The following is a 21,922-nucleotide window of genomic DNA, read 5'->3' on the forward strand; positions in this document are numbered from 1 at the left end:
TGCTTCGTGATTAAATAAATTATTGTATATATCTGAAAACCATAGTGTTCCTATTTTTTTATCCTCTAAAAATAAATCTTTATCTCCTTATATCACTAGCGTAATTAAGATACTTTTCTAGGGTGCCTTTAAAAATGTTTCAACTTCAGAATTTTAGAACAGCAATTATCTGCCTAATTACGCCAATTCGTGTGACGACTCGTCAATTAAATCTTGTTTTTTAGCGAAGGGTAAATAAGGTATCAAAGGATGTTTTCAATGTTTGTTGGTAGTGCGAGGGAATTATTGGTATTAAACGAACAAGTACCCGGGCCGATGCTGGTTTCGAGCCACGAAATTCCTTCTAATTTAATATCCCTGGCCGATAAATCATTCAGAGCTTTCTAATTTGGTAGGAGGCCCTTTGGCCCGAACCAGAATTGGCCCTTTGTCGGAGCCAGGCCCGAAGTGCGAAGAATCCCATTAAACGCCATAAAGGAAGAATTTCTTTTTTCTTTACCTCCTTCGATCCTACCCCCGCTCCTACCGCTTCTTCGATAGTTCTCCACAGTTGTTCCGTTATTAATTATACCGATACTCCATTACGAAAGCAATCTGGAATTTTGAAGAATTTGGGAAAATAAAGAAGAGGATAACCGTTTTGGGTTGGATTGCAGTTACCCGGGTAATTGATCTCAACTATTTTATTGGGTAAATCAAGGTCGGAGAGGACGATAGGAAGTGTCCCGAGGTCGATATAACGTGGCGTAACAAAGTTATGGCCTTTTGAAAAAGTCACAATTTTTCAAAAATTTTCCGGTAATTTCGAATCCAAAAAATAACCTAACTTAACCCAACCAAACTTATCAGCTAGAATAGCTAGTCTTTGAATTAGCTTAGCTTGGTTCTTCTAGCTAGAAAAGCGAGTTTTTAACTTAGCTTAGCTTAGTTAGGTTAGGTTATTTTTTGGATTCGAAATTATCAGAAAATTTTTGGAAAATTGTAATATCGACCTCGGGACAATTCCTTTCGTCTTCTCCAACCTTGATTTATCCGATAAAATAGTCAAGATCAATTACCCGGGAAACTGCAATCTAACCGAATTTAATATAGCCTAACCTAACCCAATCAAATCTACCTAATCAGTGAATTAGGTTAAGTTAGGCTAAAGTAATATATAATGTTGATATCACGTGACGTAACAAAGTTATGGTCATTTAAAAAAATCACAATTTTTCAAAAATTTTCCGGTAATTTCGAATCCAAAAAATAACCTAACTTAACCCAACCAAACTTATCAGCTAGAATAGCTAGCCTTTGAATTAGCTTAGCTTAGTTCTTCTCAGCTAGAAAAGGTAGTCTTTAACTTAGCTTAGCTTAGTTAGGTTAGGTTATTTTTTGGATTCGAAATTATCAGAAAATTTTTGAAAAATCGTAACGCCACGTGATATCGACCTCGGGACAATTCCTTTCGTCTTCTCCAACCTTGATTTATCCGATAAAATAGTCGAGATCAATTACCCGGGAAACTGCAATCTAACCCCATTTTGAAATATTTTACATATTTTTGTATAACACATTTTTAATAACCGTAATGGTATCCGATATATTTTTTTTTAAACACACGTTTTAATAGGTATTAGCGGAACAGTTGGTGGGCCAAGGATGACTTTAGCGATTGCTTACCGTTGAAAATGATCCTTAACGAAAGATCCATTTATCATAGGTTGGTGGCAGTGGTCGTGTGAAAGTTCCTAGGGTTTCTGCTCTTCCCCGCCTTTTGTTTTCATTCTTCTCTTTTTTTGCCGCCGACCAGAAAGAATCTATTGTTATCTTCGTAATCTTCGCATTCTTCGAATTCCTCGATGGCCTTCTTCTTCTTCTTCTTTTTTTTCTTTTTTAATTTATCCTGTTAATTATTATTTACGACATTTACATCGGTGATACGCGTACTCGCTACATTTCGACAATGATCGTACAAAGGGGCGGGGTAAAAAGAAAAGGAAGAAAAGAGAGGAAGGTAAAGAAAGGAAAGCGCGAGAAACAGGCGTGTCCGTGAATTAAGTGGAAAAACGTGTCGATTTCACGCACGGCACTGAATTAAGAGCACAAAAGGCCTGCTTTAAAAGGGGCTTTGTCCTGGCAAATGGGAAACCGTCGGGGACAGGGCATCTAAAGGCGAGGATACGCTGCTGTTATCAATACGATTATACCGTAATCTCGATACCTGCGAGATTTAATAACGAATCGTGATCGTTGGTGGTCCAAACCACCCTTCTCGCCTTCCCGTTTTTTGTATTCGCCCGATGAAAACAGCCAGAAGGCCTTAATCTCGTACGACAATCCTTCTGCTCCATTGTCGAACAAAGCGTTTCGAATGCACCGGACGTGTTTCCAGATCAATTTCTCGCAAACATCGAATTAAAAAACAAACTTTCATTTCTGAAGCCAAAATTTCCTGGCTCTGTTACCAGGCGAAACTTCGCTCGAAGAAACGAAGGTAATTATTTAGATTACGGACGGCGCTTCCGATTTCGATGATTTTTATTAAATATGTTGCAGAAATCAACATTTTGAACAACTTTTTTCTATACATATAATCGCCGCTAGGTCTTAGTTTTAGAGATATTTTCGAAAAACTGTCGAAACCGACACATCTGTATTCATGATTTCAAAGTATCGTAGCTATGGTGGCAGCCGGGAATTCAATATAGCCTAACCTAACCCAATCTAATCTACATATAGCCTAACCTAACCCAATAACTAAGCCGCGCAGGTTGGAAAATGGTGGGGGAACGCAGCGAGCTCTCCGCTAATCGCTTTCCACTTCGTTTGGGAGTATCGCCAATCAGGACGAAGATGAGCACGAAAGAACGAAAACTGGTCTTTTTGCAGTTATGGACTCTGGTAACAGCAGGAATGTTTAATCAGCGAATTAGGTTAGGTTAGGCCATTAGGCGACCAGACACACGAACTTAGATTCAAAATGATTAAAATTAGTTAAATTTGATTTTTAAGCTTACTCGTTATATATATAGGTGTCAGTCGCCATGCTGCTGCCTGCAAAAATAGTAGAAAAGTGGCGACCGCACACTGCCGCGTAAGATGAAACACGGACACACATGAACAGATAGGATTCAATGTATTAGTCTCGACAGTTTTTCGAAAATATTTCGAAAAGTAAGGCTGAGCGGCGGTTATATATTGCTTTAGCCTAACCTAACCTAATTCACTGATTAGGTATACTAGATTGGGTTAGGTTAGGCTATATTAAATTCGGTTAGATTGCAGTTTCCCGGGTAATTGATCTTGACTATTTTATCGGATAAATCAAGGTCGGAGAAGACGAAAGGAATTGTCCCGAGGTCGATATCACGTGGCGTTACAATTTTCCAAAAATTTTCTGATAATTTCGAATCCAAAAAGTAACCTAACCTAACTAAGCTAAGCTAAGTTAAAGACTAGCTTTTCTAGCTGGAAGAACTAAGATAAGCTAATTCAAAGGCTAGCTATTTTAGTTGATAAGTTGGGTTATGTTAGGTTAGGTTTTTTTTTGGATTCGAAATTATCGGAAAATTTTTGAAAAATTGTGATTTTTTAAAATGACCATAACTTTGTAACGCCACGTGACACTTCCTATCGATAAAATAGTCGAGATCAATTACCCGGGAAACTGCAATCTAACCTTAAATTCCTGGCTGCCATTATAGTTTCTTTAGCCTAACCTAACCTAATTCACTGATTAAGTAAATTAGATTGGATTAGGTTAGGCTATATTAAATTCCTGGCTACCATTATAGTTTCTTTAGCCTAACCTAACTTAATTCACTGATTAAGTAAATTAGATTGGGTTAGGTTAGGCTATATTAACTTCCTGGCTACCATTATAGTTTCCTTATCCTAACCAAACCTAATTCACTGATTAACTAAATTAGATTGGATTAGGTTAGGCTATATTAAATTCCTGGCTGCCATTATAGTTTCTTTAGCCTAACCTAACCTAATTCACTGATTAAGTAAATTAGATTGGGTTAGGTTAGGCTATATTAAATTCCCGGCTGCCATTATAGCTACAATACGTTGAAATCATGAATACAGAAGGTGTTGTCTGCAAAAACAGTAGACACACGCGATTGACAGAATTCAATGCATTAGTCTCGACAGTTTTTCCAAAATATCTCGAAAACTAAGGCCGGGCGGCGGTTATATATATAGGAAAAAGTAGCTCAAAATGTTGATTTCTGCAACATATTTAAAAACCATCGAAATCGGAGTTGCCGTACGTAATGTAAATAATTACTGAAACGAAACGTCGAGGAATCGTGGGACGAAGACCCCTGGACTAGGACGAAGGGTGGAATCCTTTCTATTAATCAGCGCCCGTCGTTTCTATTGTGCCGTATCCTGCAATAATCTACGCGTCACACGGCGACTCGATCGTATGCGACCGTTCGGCGTTAAACCGGTACGCACACCGTGAGATCGTGCAATTAAGCATCAACGTTATCCTGTTAAATTAATGCAATTGCTGTCGGTCTGAAAGCAAACCGAACCGATTGTAACGACTCCTTTTTCATTATAAAGACGGAACGCTAGGTTTTCTCCGAGTTTTTCAGCGAAGACCCATTAATCGGCATCTCGGCTGGGGGAGATTAAAAGATCGTTAGGGAAGTTCGAGTGGCGATCTTGAAAATCATTCCCAACGTCTGAACGAATGTTATTCGGTACAATAGTCAGGAAATTTTATTAATTCGTCTCTCTTTTGAAAAAAAGTCATGTAATTCACCAACGTATTAAGGTGAAATGGAATCAATTACCGGAATGATAAAGTGTGTTACAGCGTTCCACTCCTTTGTTTTCCATTATTCATTTTCGAAAGCACGACAAGTAGGGCGTGTCTCGTTCTTTCGTTACAGCTCTTCATGGTTATGAGAGACGCTACAAGTTCGATTACACGCAACCGTACCAGCGAACGCGTTTAACTCCTGCAATTACAGAGATACGGTTGCCGGTGCGACCGAGATGATGTATGATTTTCCACCGATGCTTTTCCATATCGAAGAATAATCCTTATACTCGGTCCGTTCGAAAAACGGGAAGTTGTAACGAAATCGGTACCGGTTGGATGTTAAATTCACTTCTGCTTCACTTTTTTCCTTCTTCCACGGTGTTACAGGCATTAATAAATTAGCTCTTTCAACGCAAACAATTTTCATGATGGATGTGCACCGTTGGACAGTTACCGCGATAGTAATCGCGGTATTATGTTGATAAAAATCTACAGATGATGTTTAAATTATGAATTAATTCGACGATAAAGGAGAGATAGAAGTAGAACGAGAATAGTGTAGATACGCTTTGAAATTCCCAATGCTGATGGTGATACAATGTAAAAGAGATAAGGCAGATCGGGGTCAAAGATAACAATTTGACTTTGAACAATAATTACAAAAAAACTATAATATTTCATTGAAAATTTTATATGACATTATTTAACTATAGCAGTTTCGCTTTATGAAAAGTAATATTAAAGTTATTAACAATTTGGCTTTGAATGATAATTACAGAAAAACTATAACATTTAATTCAAAATGTTTTATATGAAAATTTTATATAGGTATCTGACATTATTAAACTGCAGCAGTTTCGCTTTATGAAAAATAATATTAAAGTTATTAACAATTTGGCTTTGAACGATAATTACAGAAAAACTATAACATTTAATTCAAAATGTTTTATATGAAAATTTTATATAGGTATCTGACATTATTAAACTACAGCAGTTTCGTTTTATGAAAAGTAATATTACAGCTAGTATTAATATTAATAATAATATAATAATAATAATAATAATAATATTAATAAAAAATGAAGACCGAAGAAAGGGTTACTACACAACTGGGGATCGATAGTAACACAAAATATTTATTGTAATTATTATTATAATTTTATTTTTCTCTATTTGTTTCAAAATTGAAGCAATAAATAATTAGCTGTGTCAGTTGCAATTATCGATAAAATGTGTGTATTTCAATTGTAATATTTTTGATAATTAATAAATTCTTAATTATTTACAACGCCACGGAGAACCTTCCGAAAGGCCCCGTCACCTTAGGTGGATGAGGTTCTGTTACTACATCTAACCCTAACCCTAACCCTAACCGTTTCAGAGATACACGTAACTATTGGTTAGTCCATAAGCTAGACTTCTTAACTAGAGATAATTGTCACAAATGACATCATAAACTGATTCTCGGAGGTTACAACATCTAACCTTAACCCTAACCCTAACCCTAACCCTAACCCTAACCCTAACCCTAATCCTAACCGTTTCAGAGATACACGTAACTATTGGTTAGTCTATAAGCTAGACTTAACTAGAGATAATTGTCACAAATGACATCATAAACTGATTCTCGGAGGTTACTACATCTAACTCTAACCCTAACCCTAACCTTAACCTATAGAGATTGTCACCCTCCTAGTGAGACAAAGTCGAGCACCGCCGATCACTGTGCCGAATATGACTATATTTCGTATATCTCGAGATCGGTTAGAGATCCAGCTCTGTAATTGATCTCATTCGATTTCTCGTGTCCTAAAGCACCTATATACAGAACCTCATCCACTTAGGGTGATGGGGCAGTTCGGAAGTATATCCAGAAAATGACTCGCTTATTAAAGTAAATATTAATTGAAATTAATATCGAGGCTCTCGTCGCTGCATTATTTCCCCCGAGGGAAGCCTGCGCGAAAGGTTGGGAAATGCCTTTTCTATAAGGAAAGAGACCTCCGCTGTTGATATATAAATTAGCGATTGAAATTCGCAATAAAACCAAAGATACTCCATTGATGCGCAGAGGATCGGGTGACGTTAAAACTCGAAGAAAGAGGATCAAAGTGGATTAATGAAATTTCATAGTGACAGTAGCTCGATATCCGTCTCTGTTGGCGCGTTAGTATAATAGTATAAAGGAAAAGATGAAGAAGAAAGAAGGAGGAGAAGAAGAGGAGAAGAAGGTTGAGGCGGTCGTGCGTCGAGTGGCAGGAAGAAAACGGGCGTAAGTACCGAGACCGGTCATTATTTATGCCATTATAGCTCGGTCTGGCCGCTTGCTTGTGAGCCACGTAAGGTTGAACGTGGCCACTACGACTTAACGAGCCTTCGTTCGCGTTCATCCGAGACCCTGATAAAAGGACTACCTTCGGACCGCCTCTCGACGATCGGCAACGCTACCCTTCTTCTTCTCCTTCTTCGTCGTCGTCGTCGTCGTCTTCTACTTCTTCTTCCACCGTTTCCTTTTTTCTTCCTCTTTATCCCGCTCGTTATTAGTCTTCTTCTGTTTTTCGCTTGAAAACAGTCCGCCAGCGGTGTTGCGAGTTCTGTTTAGATGATTGATATTGCTGAATGATCACCGACGCTGAAGAATTGAACCACCTCCTCTACCGTCGCGCCTTTTCATTCGATCGTACGAAAAGGTGTTCGGTTGAAAAATGATAGCGGAGATAAAAATTACAGTTAGGCTAATCGGGAATAAAAGTGGAAGGATATCGATTTCCTTCGACCGGTTATCTGAAACAATTATCTGAAAGGGCGTTGAAATTGCGGAATATCGAAATATAATTTCTTATTTTTCTTCCTATTTTCCAAACAAATACGCAACGATCTGTTGCCCCGATAAATAAGATGCTCGTTCGTTCGTGCATCGAATTACCGTCGGCAACTCGACAGCCAAGAAGAGAAGAGAGAAAGAGCGGAACTGCTTGATTTCGAGTCGGCACGCGATTATTCTTTGTCGTAATTATCGATTCGTAGCGAACGCTACGTGTCCCGCTACGATTTCACCCTGCGTTCTTCTTCCTTCCTTAAAAGTTTCACCGAGAGGATGCTACGGCACGTAACTCTCGTTGCAATCGACGGAAACTTGGTGAACCGGCGCGCAAATGTAGCGCCATGTCGGACAATTAAATAGGTAATCGGGTAATTCGTGCATCAGAAGAAGGCGTCATAGGGGCAATGGGATCGGGCGTTCGCACCGCCCAATTCTCTTCTAATAGGTCCGCTGCGTGAAGAAATAGGCGAACGAAACAAAGTGCGACAAAATGGGACGCAGTGATATTTGATATCCCCGTCTTACTTTGTCGCGCTTAGTTTCGCTCGCGTATTTCTTCGCGCAGCGGACCTATTAGAAAAGAATAGGGCGGTGCGAATGCACGATTCCCCTTACCCCTGCGACTTTTTACCTTGATGGAGCTGTGCCTTCTTCTGCTTAGCGGACAGCACCTCGTAAGATCATTTGTTTCCTCCTGTTGTATTATATTTAAAGTGCGTTTCAGGTCTGTAAACCAAAATATTGATGTTTGGAGAGTTATTAAAAAAGTGTGATTGTATTAATACTTGTATGGGCTGTGTTGCTGAATGATCTCATCAAAATTGAGAATTCAGGTTCGGTATATAACCTAAATTTACTATTAGAAACCGATTAAAGTTGGTTTCAGAGCTGGATGTCTCGTTTTTGAGATATCGTGCTAAGGTTAGGTTAGGTTAGTAAATAATTAATATAAAATCACACGATGATATAACCTGAATTTACTACAAGAAACCGATTAAAGTTGGTTTCAGAGCTGGATGTCTCGTTTTTGAGATATCGTGCTAAGGTTAGGTTAGGTTAGTAAATAATTAATATAGATGATATAACCTAAATTTACTACAAGAAACCGATTAAAGTTGGTTTCAGAGCTGGATGTCTCGTTTTTGAGATGTCGTGCTAAGGTTAGGTTAGGTTAGTAAATAATTATTATAAAATCACACGATGATATAACCTAAATTTACTACAAGAAACCGATTAAACTTGGTTTTAGAGCTGGATGTCTTATCGTTTTCGAGATATCTTAGGTTAGGTCAGATTAGGTTAGATTCCGTGTATGCGCAGTATTGAACAGCGCATGCGTAGTATCGAATAACGCATGCGCAGTATCGAACAGCGCATACGTAGTCCCAAAATTGTACAAAAATTTCTTACCACGATATATCAAAAACTGTAAGACATCCAAACTCTGAAACCAATTTTAATCGATTTCTGATAGTCAGGTTAGGTTATATACCGAACCTGAGTTCTCAATTTTGATGGAGTTATTCGGAAACTTGTCCCTTGTGTGTAATGAAGCATCTAAATTAACGTATTTTTGGTAAGTTTCATAAATTTGTTATAATTCGCCGAAAAATTATGGTCGGAATAGCAATTTTTTAGCGTTTCAGAGTATCTCCTTACACCTGTGACTTTTTAGCTTGTAGGAGCTGTGCCTTCTTCTGGACTTGAATAGGCGTTTGGGAGAAAAATTTAAATCTATTGCATGAATTTTTATGACGAGTTGAGAAAAATATATATGGCTATTAGTCTACTTAAAAATGAGTGTGGTCATGAAATAAGTAATAAAATTTTATTAGAAAATTGCGCAATGTTCCCACTTGGAACCAACTCAGAATCTTCGGTATTATCTATTTAATTTACTATAGAATGCAACAGAGGGTTAAAACTAAGTTAGATAACATAAAAGTTTTAATAGAAATATAGTAATTGCAATATGCAAATAGAAAATATGATGATTATTATACAAAAAAATAAGTATTACGATTGCAATATTATAATGAAAATCAATACCTATGTAATAAAAAATAAGGGGCTGCCCCACCGATTTCGATGAAACTTAAATATGATGTAAAAATAGATATTTTGAACAATTTTTTCCTACACATATAACCGACGTTCGGCTTTAAAAAATATGATACGTGATTAACATAATGATCTCATTGTCAGATCATTCGTTGCCCACATCAGAGCTATCGCTCTCGTCTAACTCTAAATCATCTAAACCAAAGCTTTCAGAAATACCTTCTGCCTTGGATACAATGTACCTAAATATATTGTTGTATTTCCTCAGTCTCTAATTTGTTTATTTGGCGAAGGTTTTGTCTAACTTTCTAAATCTTGTCTGCAAGAACGTTGAGAAAATCCATTCTTCAACCGGATCACGATTAGGAATGGATTTCTTTCAAGAAAATTAAATAACATTCAGTGTAGCAATTATATAGCAATTACTATAACATCATATTAATATAGAACAATTAAAATTATAGGATTGTTTGAATCGTTTTCTTCAAATTGTATTGTAAAGATAAAAAGATAATTTCTTCAATTAGAAATTAAAGTTATGCATGCCTCTATGCAAATGATTCACATTAAGATGTAAAAAACATTATTAAGCAAATAGGAACAAAGAAAAACAACGATTTACGAGTAAGTTAATTTTTCAGTATTCAGGCTATAATCAACAAATTACTGTTATTTATCCCTTATTGCTTTTTTCGGGTATTACTTTGTACATTTAAATTCCATACTTACTGATTGATAATTTTATCGAATAATTAGATCAAAATCCAAAAATAACTAATTTGATCTTCGTCCACTGAATATGGCATTGTACACAGTGGATCTATTAGAAATGAATTGGGCAGTACGTACGCACGATTCCCCTGTGACTTTTTAAGTCTTCTCGTTCGCGAACGGTAAAATTGTGGCACTAAAAGGGTTAAAATTCTAATTCTTCTAAGCTATGAGAAAAATTTTTGAACTTCAGAATCCTAATCAGCGACCCCAAAAACCCTTAGATAACCTTTGATTTTAATAATTTGTTCGGAAGGAAAATGTGCCCCTCAAAGGGTTAAAACTTTGTCTCAAATTCGCATTACGACGTTATGAGGAAATGTATCGATTTCTTCCACGAAAAAGCACAGGGGTCGATTATGGTCTCATTTTATCTTTGAATATTTATTTTCTTACATTTTTTCATTTAAGAAATTTTAAAATTTTTCTCCTAAGCAAAACTGAATGGCAAAACTGTACATTTTGGCTTAACCCTTTGAAGGACAGTGGTACGTATTTGTAGCAGCTTCTTGTTTTTAGTTTCTTCTTTAATTCGGAATTAATTTGTACATTTTTTCAAATTGTTAGTATTTTTTACACTCTTGGAGTTCCAAGTTATATAATTTTCATAAATGTGTTGTAAATTATTAAAACACAAAAAACAGTTCTTTTCAGAATAAATCCGGTTATTCTTGAACGAAAAGTCCCATGCTCTGAACATTTTGGTGCATATATTCTATATCTTTTTTTAGAATTTTTCGTTTGCCAGTTTTCTCGAAAAAAATTTTTGAATTTTGCAATTCTGACGTCAGAATCCTAATTAGCGACCCCAAAAACCCTTAGATAACCTTTGATTTCAATAATTTGTTCGGAAGCAAAATGTGCCTCTCAAAGGGTTAAAATTTGTCGCATGGTCGATTTTGACAATCCAGGTGTCTATTTTCATATTTCTCGATATTCTCTACATTTTTGCTTCAATATGTTCATCATAAATCCTACTCCTTTTATCGATAACCTTCGACCTTCTTCACTTCCGGTGACATTTTGATGAACAAAAAAATTGGTCTGTAGATTCTCTGGCTGGTTTTTATTTTTCATTTATGACCCTGTTGGGACGATATTGGGCTGTTGCAAATATTTTTACTCTTCGCGATTTGGTTAAGATAAGTAAACTCTAAATCCTGTCTCTATGTTCTATAAACAATTACACATACGACCCTTGAATTCCTTGAATCATACACTTGATACCTTCGAAACTCAGTAATATCCAAGAATTCCTATTGGTCCTTACCCTCATTATCACCTAAATCCATACTGATCAGAAAATAAATTTTACGATATTAGAAGAGACATAAGAAGTAATAAATAAAACTACTAAAATTTGATACAAAGAAATGTTCGAGAGCAAAATGTATAGAAAATTCATTATACATGCTTCTGCTGTCCTCAGATCCTGTAATAAGTAATTTAAGAATTAAAATGGAAAAAATGGATAATTTTCCAAAGAAGAAGTTATTAAAAAATGTAAATATCCAAAACACTTTTTGTACTTTCAATTAATGTAATTAATTTTTCGTATAGCAATTAGTTAATTTATATAATTCAGTACTATTATCAGTGCTTGATTATTAACATTTTATTATTATTCTCATATTAATTTACAAGATACAAATAATCTAGTTTTCATTTTAAATATTTCGCATTAATAAAGAAAAATGACTCAACTATTAATAATCATATTTATCCTCAATAATTTTACGCTTTTAAGCTGAAAAATAGTTTCAATTAATGTAATTAACTTTTCGTATAGCAGTTAGTTAATTTGTATAATTCAGTACTATTATCATTGCTTTATTATTAACATTTTATTATTATTCTCATATTAATTTACAAGATACAAATAATCTAGTTTTCATTTGAAATATTTCACATTAATAAAGAAAATAAAAATCAATTTTACGATATTAGAATAATTTTTTATCTACAATAAAACCTCTATAAGTCGTCATTTAAAAATTTCCATGGTTTTTACTCCGCTTGGGTACTTAATAAAAATAAAATGATTAAAACAGTTAAATAATTTATTGGATAAAAATAGATATTTTGAATTTTAAATGATCATTTATTTAAACAAACCAGAGATATTTTTTCGCAGCTATTATCATTGCTATGATCTTCGCTCCAACATAAATCTAAATAAGTCGTCAAAGTTTCCCGACTCATCGAGGTTTTACTGTATTTCCTTCAAAATCAAACTTCCGACCCTATAAAACCAGTACCTGAACAGTTTTAGAGAATAAGAATCAGAATCAGAAATAGAGTTGTATAATCACGTAAAGAAGAATCAAATAAAAATTCCGTGTACTAATCGAAACCTAATAGCGATTAGAAATAGACGATTTCGTATTATTATACAGAATGTTAGGAAATAATTTCAAGTAGTCTGATAACTATGATGGTACCAGGTTCATTGATTACCAAGAAATAATTCAGAAGCAAATCCTAAACGGAAGTTGTCCCTTTACCAATCCTTACACCAGAATTACGCACCAGAATTTCTATTTTTTTTCGTCCCTTCAACTTTTCATCGATTACCAAGAAATAATTCAGAAGCAAATCCTAAATGGAAATTGTCCCTATACCAATCCTTACACCAGAATTACGCACCGTAATTTCTATTTTTTCTTCGTCCCTTCAACTTTTCATCGATTACCAAGAAATAATTCAGAAGCAAATCCTAAATGGAAATTGTCCCTATACCAATCCTTACACCAGAATTACGCACCAGAATTTCTATTTTTTTTCGTCCCTTCAACTTTTCATCGATTACCAAGAAATAATTCAGAAGCAAATCCTAAACGGAAGTTGTCCCTTTACCAATCCTTACACCAGAATTACGCACCGTAATTTCTATTTTTTCTTCGTCCCTTCGACATCCGTCGTGCATTTTTCAAGAAATCGATCGACAAACCTTCGCGAACTATAGGAACTAAATCTGGTCGGTGGGTGGTTAACAGGTAGCGATCTCGAAACGGTTCTCTTCCACGGATTTCAAGGATTTCTCGGTTTCCGTCGGCGGCGGTTCGGCCGATCCGAAGAATCGAAACGAAAGCCCTCCCGCGTGCTGAGCGTCGCTCATTGAAAGGAATGGCACGCAATCTTCGTTGCTCCTTAATTGCCTCTTTTTTGCTCCCTTTTATACCGAGGATCCGCAATGGACTTCGCTGTGATTCAGCAAATACCGTGATCCTTCGGCCGGGGGAGAGACGTAGAAACAGTTTGGACAAAAGAAACCGAGAAACCGCGGTGTACGTCGTCGGTTTCGCTCGATTTTCCCCCGGTTTTTATCCAATTCTCACCGGCCCGGTGCCATTGTTAAACAATTTCAAAAATATCAACAATTAGATATGTTCGAAGGTTTCGTGATATTTTTAAACCGCGAAGAATTCTTCAAATCGACTGAGGAGTTGAACAGGTATCGTCGGAGAGGCGTCTACGTCGAAAGGAGCAAAAGAAGAGGGCGAAGATGATCGGTCGAGGAGTAATTCGCCGCGGCCGAAAAAGTAATGGAGTTTAGAGAATTCGAGGTGTGGGTGGCGGTAATGGTACTGCGAGAGGAAGGAAGGAAGCTGCCGGTGAGACGAAACGGTGTGGAAAGAGTGGCACACCTGTGGCGAACAAGAGCCACGCTGTCTGGAAGGTCGATCCTGTTTTCGGCCTCGCAGCATCGGCGCGGCCGCGCCGCGCCGAGCCACGCCGGGGCCGAAGTCGGTTTTCGAGGCAACAAAGGACCGCGACGATAAATCATCCAGAGATGCCCGGCTTCCAGGCTGCTCGATCGACGATCTCACCTCGCTAGCGGCCGATCTTCCGACATAAGCATTACGCTAAACAGCCGACCGACCTGTTCCCGAGGGATCCGGGCCGCACTGTGGCGTTAAAACTGCCGTCCGATTGAGAGAAATTCGAAATTTTCGTCATTTTCTATTTTGCCATTTTTGATTTTTTTAAGTCGTCCGACCGCGAGAAATTCGAAATTTTTGTCATTTTCTATTTTGCCATTTTTGATTCTTTTAAGTCAACCGAACGCGATAAATTCGAAGTTTTCGTCATTTGCTATTATTATATTTTTAAGCCGTCCAACCGTGAGAAATTCAAAGTTTTCCGCATTGTCTATTATGACATTTTTGGTTTTTTTATGTCGTCCGACCACGATAAACTTGAAATTTTCGGCATTTTCTATTATGACATTTTGATATTTTTAAGTCGTCCAACCGCGATAAATTTGAAATTTTCGTCATTTTCTATTTTGCCATTTTTGATTCTTTTAAGTCGTCCGACCGCCAGAAATTCGAAGTTTTCGTCATTTTCTATTATGACATTTTGGATTCTTTCAAGACGTCCAACCGCGATAAATTGGAAATTTTCGGCATTTTCTATTATGCCATTTTTGATTTTTTTAAGTCGTCCGACTGCGATAAACTTGAAATTTTCATCATTTTCTATTATGACATTTTTGATGCTTTTAAGTCGTCCGACGGTAATAAATTCGAAGTTTTCGTTATTTTCTATTATGACATTTTTTATTCTTTTTAAGTTCCTAAATGCTGAACCTCTTGACGCCCTTGGCTACATATATGGACATTTAGTTTGTATGAAATCATTTCACTTACAAATTGCTATTAACGCTCAGCGGTCACAGATGTGGACATTATGGTTTTTTCTGCATTTTTATTGCTTTCCCCATTTTTGCTTTTTGAATTCCTACCAATGTAAAATGAATATTAAGTCATCTTTTGTCACTATAAAATAAAAAATCATCCCTGAAGAGGCTAATGTTGTTTATCTATAAAAAATGTTTATATAGGATAACATGTCCGAGGTAAATTCAAAATTTTCATCATTTTCTATTATAACATTTTTTATTCTTTTAAATTCCCAAATGTTTAATGATCCTTAATTAACCCTCTATTTCATGAATTTTTATGACGAGTTGAAAAAATATATATCACTGTTAGTTTACTTAAAAATGAACGTGCTCATGAAATAAATAATAAAATTTTATTGGACAACGTTATTCATTGCATTTTATTACTGTTCCTGCATGGGAACTTTATACATATGCAGGTAAAAAATCAATCAAATAAAAAAAATAAAAAAATCTCCCTGTGAGTCTTTATTACATATAATAACCTTACCTTGCATGAAAATCACGAAAACAATTTTTGTTAACTGTATGTGACATTTCTCGCATATAACTTAGAGTCTTCAGTATTGTCTACATAATTTACTACAGAACATTTGAAATTTAAGTTCCCAATTGGGAATGGAATGCAATAGAGAGTTAAGATGTTGTTTATCTATTGTATAAAGTATTTATATAGGATAATATGTACACAGACGTCTGTCATTTCTATTAGCCTTAGAGTACCATTTCGCGGTTGTTATTCCTTCCTGTAAATGGTTATATTAATGGTAATTTATTTTGTGTGTCACAGGTGTCGTACAGGAAGGTTCAAAGAATTTGATTATTTTTCAGAGTTTGTGCAACTGAAAGAAAGGTAATTTTTAATGGCTTGTATTTTATTGGTCAGTATTTTAATACCTTTTTGTCAGTATTTAAATATAAATGGTCAGTATTTAAATCCAAGAGGTCAGTATTTTATTTATACTGACCATTCGCTATTTATGTAGTTACTGACCGTTTAGTATTTTTATACTGACTGAAAGTTGATTTATATACTGACCATAAATGGATTTAAATATTGACCATTTAATTTGTTGCCATTTTTAATTGGACATATTTTGGTTTTTCATGTTTTAGCAATAGAAATTGGTATAAATTGGTCGAACTTTTACTATTATTCTGGAGTTCGGATAAAATGGATTTAAATACTGACCATTTAATTTGTTGCCATTTTTAATTGGACATATTTTGGTTTTTCATGTTTTAGCAATAGAAATTGGTATAAATTGGTCGAACTTTTACTATTATTCTGGAGTTCGGATAAAATGGATTTAAATACTGACCATTTAATTTGTTGCCATTTTTAATTGCACGTATTTTGGTTTTTCATGTTTTGGCAATAGGATTTGGCACGGATTAGTCAAATTTTTACTATTATTCTGTAGTTCGGATAAAATGGATTTAAATAATGGCCATTTAATTTGTTGCCATTTTTAATTGTACCTATTTTGGTTTTTCATATTTTTAGCAATAGGAATTGGTATAAATAGGTCAAACTTTTACTATTATTTTGGAGTTCGGATAAAGTGGATTTAAATAATGGCCATTTAATTTGTTGCCATTTTTAATTGGACATATTTTGGTTTTTCATGTTTTGACAATAGGATTTGGCACGGATTGGTCAAACTTTTACTATTGTTTTCTAGTTTAGGTTCAATTTTTTAGTTGCTGTAAAAATCATGTGCTACTTTTTCCAACTTTCTTAATAATTTCATTTTGAATTTTGAAAATTCTTGGACACTCTATTAACATCGCTTGTTAATCGACTATTCGTGACTATTTATGGACTATACATATAGAATGAAGAATGCACTATTGCCCATTGCAAAATTATTATAAGAGGCATAATAAGTAATAAATAAAACTACAAAATGTTATAGATAATTTAATACAACGAAATGTTCCAGAGCAAAACGTATGGAAGACTTACTACACTGTAATAAATAATTTAAGAATTAAAAAGGAATAATGATGAACAATTTACCAAAAAAATGTTAACGTTATTAAAAAATGTAAATATCCAAAACAGTTCTTATACTTTCAATTAATATAATTAACTTTTTGTATAGCAGTCAATTAATTTATATAATTCAGTACTATTATCATTGTTTTATTATTAACATATTTTTACTTTATTATTATTCTAATATTAATTTATAAGATACAAATAATCTACTTTTCATTTTAAATATTTCACATTAATAAAGAAAATACCTCAAATAAAGAAAAATGTCTCAACTATTAATAATCATATTTATCCTCAGTAATTTTACACTTTTAAGCTGAAAAATAGTTTCTCGCGGTCAGACGATTATTTTAACACTCTATGCACCGGTGCCAAGCAGATGTTCCTCTCCTAAGGTAATTAAAATAATGAAAATTAAACGCGTACACTGGTAACGTAACGCTGAGTTAACGAATAAACGCGAGGCAGGAGGAACTTAACGATTTGTTTGTATATAAAGGGACAGCCAAAGGTATAAATCATGATTCAAAGAATTAATTAGCACGGACCTATGGAAATTCCATTGAATTTCGGGATAAAGGGAAGCCGTTCGATGTTCCAACACGCAACGGATGTGCGGACTCATTCAAGGCTCACGCAAACAACGTGTTTCCAGTTTCCTTTACTCCTTTCTTTGCTCTGTTTTTCGTCCGGCACAACGCGCGCTACCGAAACCTTTTCATCGATCTCTTTTGTATATTTTGTAAATATAAATTACGCCAGTATCCACGCGAACGACCTCCCCGTTACAAAGAGCCTGCAGGGTAAGCTGGTGTAAGAGTACGCACTGAAGCTAAAAGCGAAGTAATATGCATATTCAAGCTGTTTTAAATTTTAAGAAAAAGAATAAAAAAGTGTTTAGTTTGAAATTTTTCGTCCATTTTGTTGCTTATTTTTACGTTGTAATGCGATGTAATATTTGGTTTCAGAATCTTATTTAAGTTTCCGAATGGGTCCACCAAAATTGAGAACTCAGGTTCGGTATATAACCTAAACTGACTATCAGAAATCGATTATAATTGGTGGAATTAGTACAATTTTGGGACTTCGTATGCGCTATTCGGTACTGCGCATGCGCTATTCCACACTGCGCATGCGCTATTCGATACTGCGCATACACAGAACCTAACCTAATCTGACCTAACCTAAGATATCTCGAAAACGATAAGACATCCAGGTCTAAAACGAACTTTCATCGGTTTCTTGTAGTCAATTTAGGTTATGTACGGAACCTGAATTCTCAATTTTGGTAGGGCCATTCGGAAACACAGCCTCTTATTCTTAATGTCCGTATCGTGTGATTTTCTATTAATTATTATTTCAATAATATTTATAAATGTAGATAGTTTATTAAGGTTTGATTATCCAGATCGATATTCTTTCAAATAAAGAATATGCGTCCATAGCAGTCAAAGGGATGAAGCTTAAGGTCTACAACCGTGTGCCCGCGGGCACCGCTGCGCCCGGCGACCGTTTTACGTGTGCCCGCCGACCATAATAAAAATTTTAAGTTTTCCATAAAATGTTAAAAAATGTATAAATTTTTTAATATTTAATAATTAATTAGAATTAAAGAAATATACGCGTATTTGTTTGAAAATAATTTCAGATAACTGTTTTTGAATACATATTTCGAGAAAATCTAGAATGTGCTCTTAGATTGAAAAAGGTTGAGGACCCTATACCATTTTACCTTAGATACGAAAATTAAAAGTATTCTACAGTGATCGAGACCGTAATTGCCGTTCTTTCGTTAAGGATCGGGTTGAAAAATGAATTACAGGTGCCGTTAAGGTGTTTGCGAAGGGCGCAGCGGGATTAAAGCGAAATTGAATTGCTCGGCCGTCGCTTTTGCATCAGCCATGTCGCATTGCATCGCGGCAAAGGAATTCCATCCGTCAAACGAGCCAGCGAACAAAGTAGGAGGCGAGTGTTCGGACCGTGTGAGAGCCGAGCCGAGGGCTATATGCCCGTACCCTCTCCTCCTCTCCCTTTCACTCCTTCCATCACTTCGTAAAGAGAATTCGGAAAGAAGAAAAAGAAGCAGCACTTCTTCCTTTTCGTTTCTCTTCTCTCCGGATCCTCGAATTTTTCGTAATTTCGTAATCAAATACGAAATCATTTACTTCGAGAATTCCCTTAATAACCCTGAAAATTTCTTGAAAACTACCCTTTCATTACTATCGAATAAACCGACGGATCTAAATCTCTAGTCTGACCTCCTTCGAGGCAATTAAAGAAAAACCCACAAACGAAAGAAACGAACCCATCAACGATGCAGGCCGGCCAGTGTAAGAAAATCGAAAGACAAATAGACGGAGGGAGAAGAAAGAACGATCATAGATAAATACAGAGAAGGAAAAGAAGAAGAAGAAGAAAAGGAGAAAGAGGAGGAGAGAGGTGCAGTTTAGGAGGCGAGAGAAGAAGGACGGGAAGACGATGTTGCAAGATGGTCAGGTGTTGATGACCAGACAGGATGGTTAGGTCCAGCCGATGGGATAGGGGAGGCAGAAGCAGAGCGGTGGCTTCACCGCCGGGATGCCTTTCATCTTTTCATCTTCGACCGAGGGAACCAGAGCCCGTACCTACCATCATGGGAACATCACCCTATTCCTCTTTCTCGCTTCTTTCAATACGTTCCTCTTCCTCCTCGGCATCGCCCTTCGAACTCCTTCCCTTAAGATCATCGACGATCATCCTCGATAACTATTTTCTTCTCTATCTCTGCTTACTTTCATCTCCTTCACGAATCTGATTTGGTTTATGTTTTGATCCAACGAATCGTATTGTGTATTAAGGGTTAATTAACCCTTTGTCGCATATATGTGTCACGCCCTGGTTATTTTTGTACGGAAACTTTTCTTATGTGATATTGAGATGCGAATCTAACAATCTGTTGATTCTGGGAACTTTCTTTTGTTCATTGAATTTTGTTATAAACAAATGAAGCATGAAAGAATGCTGCTTTCTTGGGAAAAAAGATTGATTCTGATAGAATTCGAATGTGGACATCGATATTTTGATCCTGATTTATGTTTTGGGGTCATTGATTACGGAATTGGAATCAGATTTTCGAAATTCAATATGGTAGATCCAATATGGTTGACTAGGAATTGATGATATTGCTATTGTTGTGAATCCGCCATCTTGAATTTTGAAAATCTGACTTTAGATTCATAATCAGCGACCCCAAAAACCCTTACATTCAAAATTTCACAGCATTAGCAACGTTTTATATTTTATAGTCCGCCATATTGTATTCGCCATCTTGAATTTTGAAAATCTGATTCCAAATTCGTAATCAGCGACCTCATAAACACTTATATCCAAAATTTCACAGCATTAGCTATATTTGCAACTTTTTAGTCCGCCATATTGGATCCGCCATCTTGAATTTTGAAAATCTGATTCCAAATTCGTAATCAGCGACCTCGTTAACCCTTATATTCAAAATTTTACAACATTAGCGATACTTTCTACTGTTTAGTCCGCCATATTGGATCCGCCATCCTGGATTTTGAAAATCTGATTCCAGATTTATAATCAGCGACTCCATAAACCCGTACATTCAAAATTTCACAGCATTAGCGATATTTTCTATTTTATAGTCCGCCATATTGGATCCGCCATCTTGAATTTTCAAAATTTGATTCCAAATTCATAATCAGCGACTTCATAAACTCTTATATCCAAAATTTCACAGCATTGGCAATATTTGCAACTTTTTAGTCCGCCATATTGGATCCGCCATCTTGAATTTTGAACATCTGATTCCAAATTCGTAATCAGCGACCTCATAAACCCCTATATCCAAAATTTCACAGCATTAGCTATATTTGCAACTTTTTAGTCCGCCATATTGAATCCGCCATCTTGAATTTTGAACATCTGATTCCAAATTCATAATCAGCGACCTCGTTAACCCTTATATCCAAAATTTCACAGCATTAGCTATATTTACAACTTTTTAGTCCGCCATATTGGATCCGCCATCTTGAATTTTGAAAATCCGATTCCAGCTTCGTAATCAGTGACTCGAAAAAGTAGAATTAAAAGATTGTTTACACAGAAAAATTCGTGCATGAAAGGGTTAATTAATATACCATGTTGTTGGTAGCGACAGTAACAAGATTAACTTCAAGTTAAGACACACTATCGCATAAATTTAAATAATTAACCCCGTTACATCGTATCCACAATATTCGCGAAACTGTCGTTAGGGAGAAAGTTGTAAAATATTCGAGCGAGAGAAAACATCCAGATGGAAGTTTCATTAACGATACTTAACATCAAATTTCCTTCTGACCATTCGTCATTCGATGTTGCAATTTTTCTGCCAGGGGGCATGAAGAGGCACAGCGATTGATAATAAATTAAAATATCCAGAAATTGAAGAAATCCGAGCACGGTACGAGATACAACGTGGAAAAGAAGCGACGTGATGGATTAGAGGAGGTAGGGCTCGTGTGTGGGCAATGCCGTACGAATTTCTTTTGTAAACCGCCTATTCAGCCGACGGCAAATTTCATCCTTTACTCGAGTGCAACTTTAAGGCGCGATAATTCATCGGGGCATTACGAAAGCGAACTTCGAACGCTACATAGGTACCTTTCGCCGGCAGTGTTTGCAATAAAGAATTCGTTCAGGACCGAACGAGGAGCTGCGAGTTCGAAAACGGTCGTACAGTATACAGAGGGATCGCGTGAAGACCATGCAAATCGTATCATTAACAAACCTGTTCCTTTTTCTTTCATTTATTTTTCCTTT

At 35.9% G+C, this 21,922-nt stretch overlaps 1 long non-coding RNA gene across 1 annotated transcript in view; it reads right to left on the bottom strand.

Moving 5' to 3' along the window:
• Nucleotides 1–75: 75 nt before the first annotated feature.
• The window catches only part of LOC117608885 (uncharacterized), a 51,164-nt gene continuing 29,317 nt past the window's right edge, over nt 76–21,922 (bottom strand). The window contains exons 4-5 of the long non-coding RNA XR_004582439.2: nt 1,666–1,888; nt 76–594 (exon numbers count right to left, since the gene is read on the bottom strand). This is a non-coding gene — a long non-coding RNA (uncharacterized LOC117608885). The remainder of the gene's footprint in view (nt 595–1,665; nt 1,889–21,922) is intronic.

Source organism: Osmia lignaria, chromosome 8 (genome assembly GCF_051020975.1).
Source record: "Osmia lignaria lignaria isolate PbOS001 chromosome 8, iyOsmLign1, whole genome shotgun sequence".
Lineage (NCBI taxonomy): Eukaryota > Metazoa > Arthropoda > Insecta > Hymenoptera > Megachilidae > Osmia > Osmia lignaria.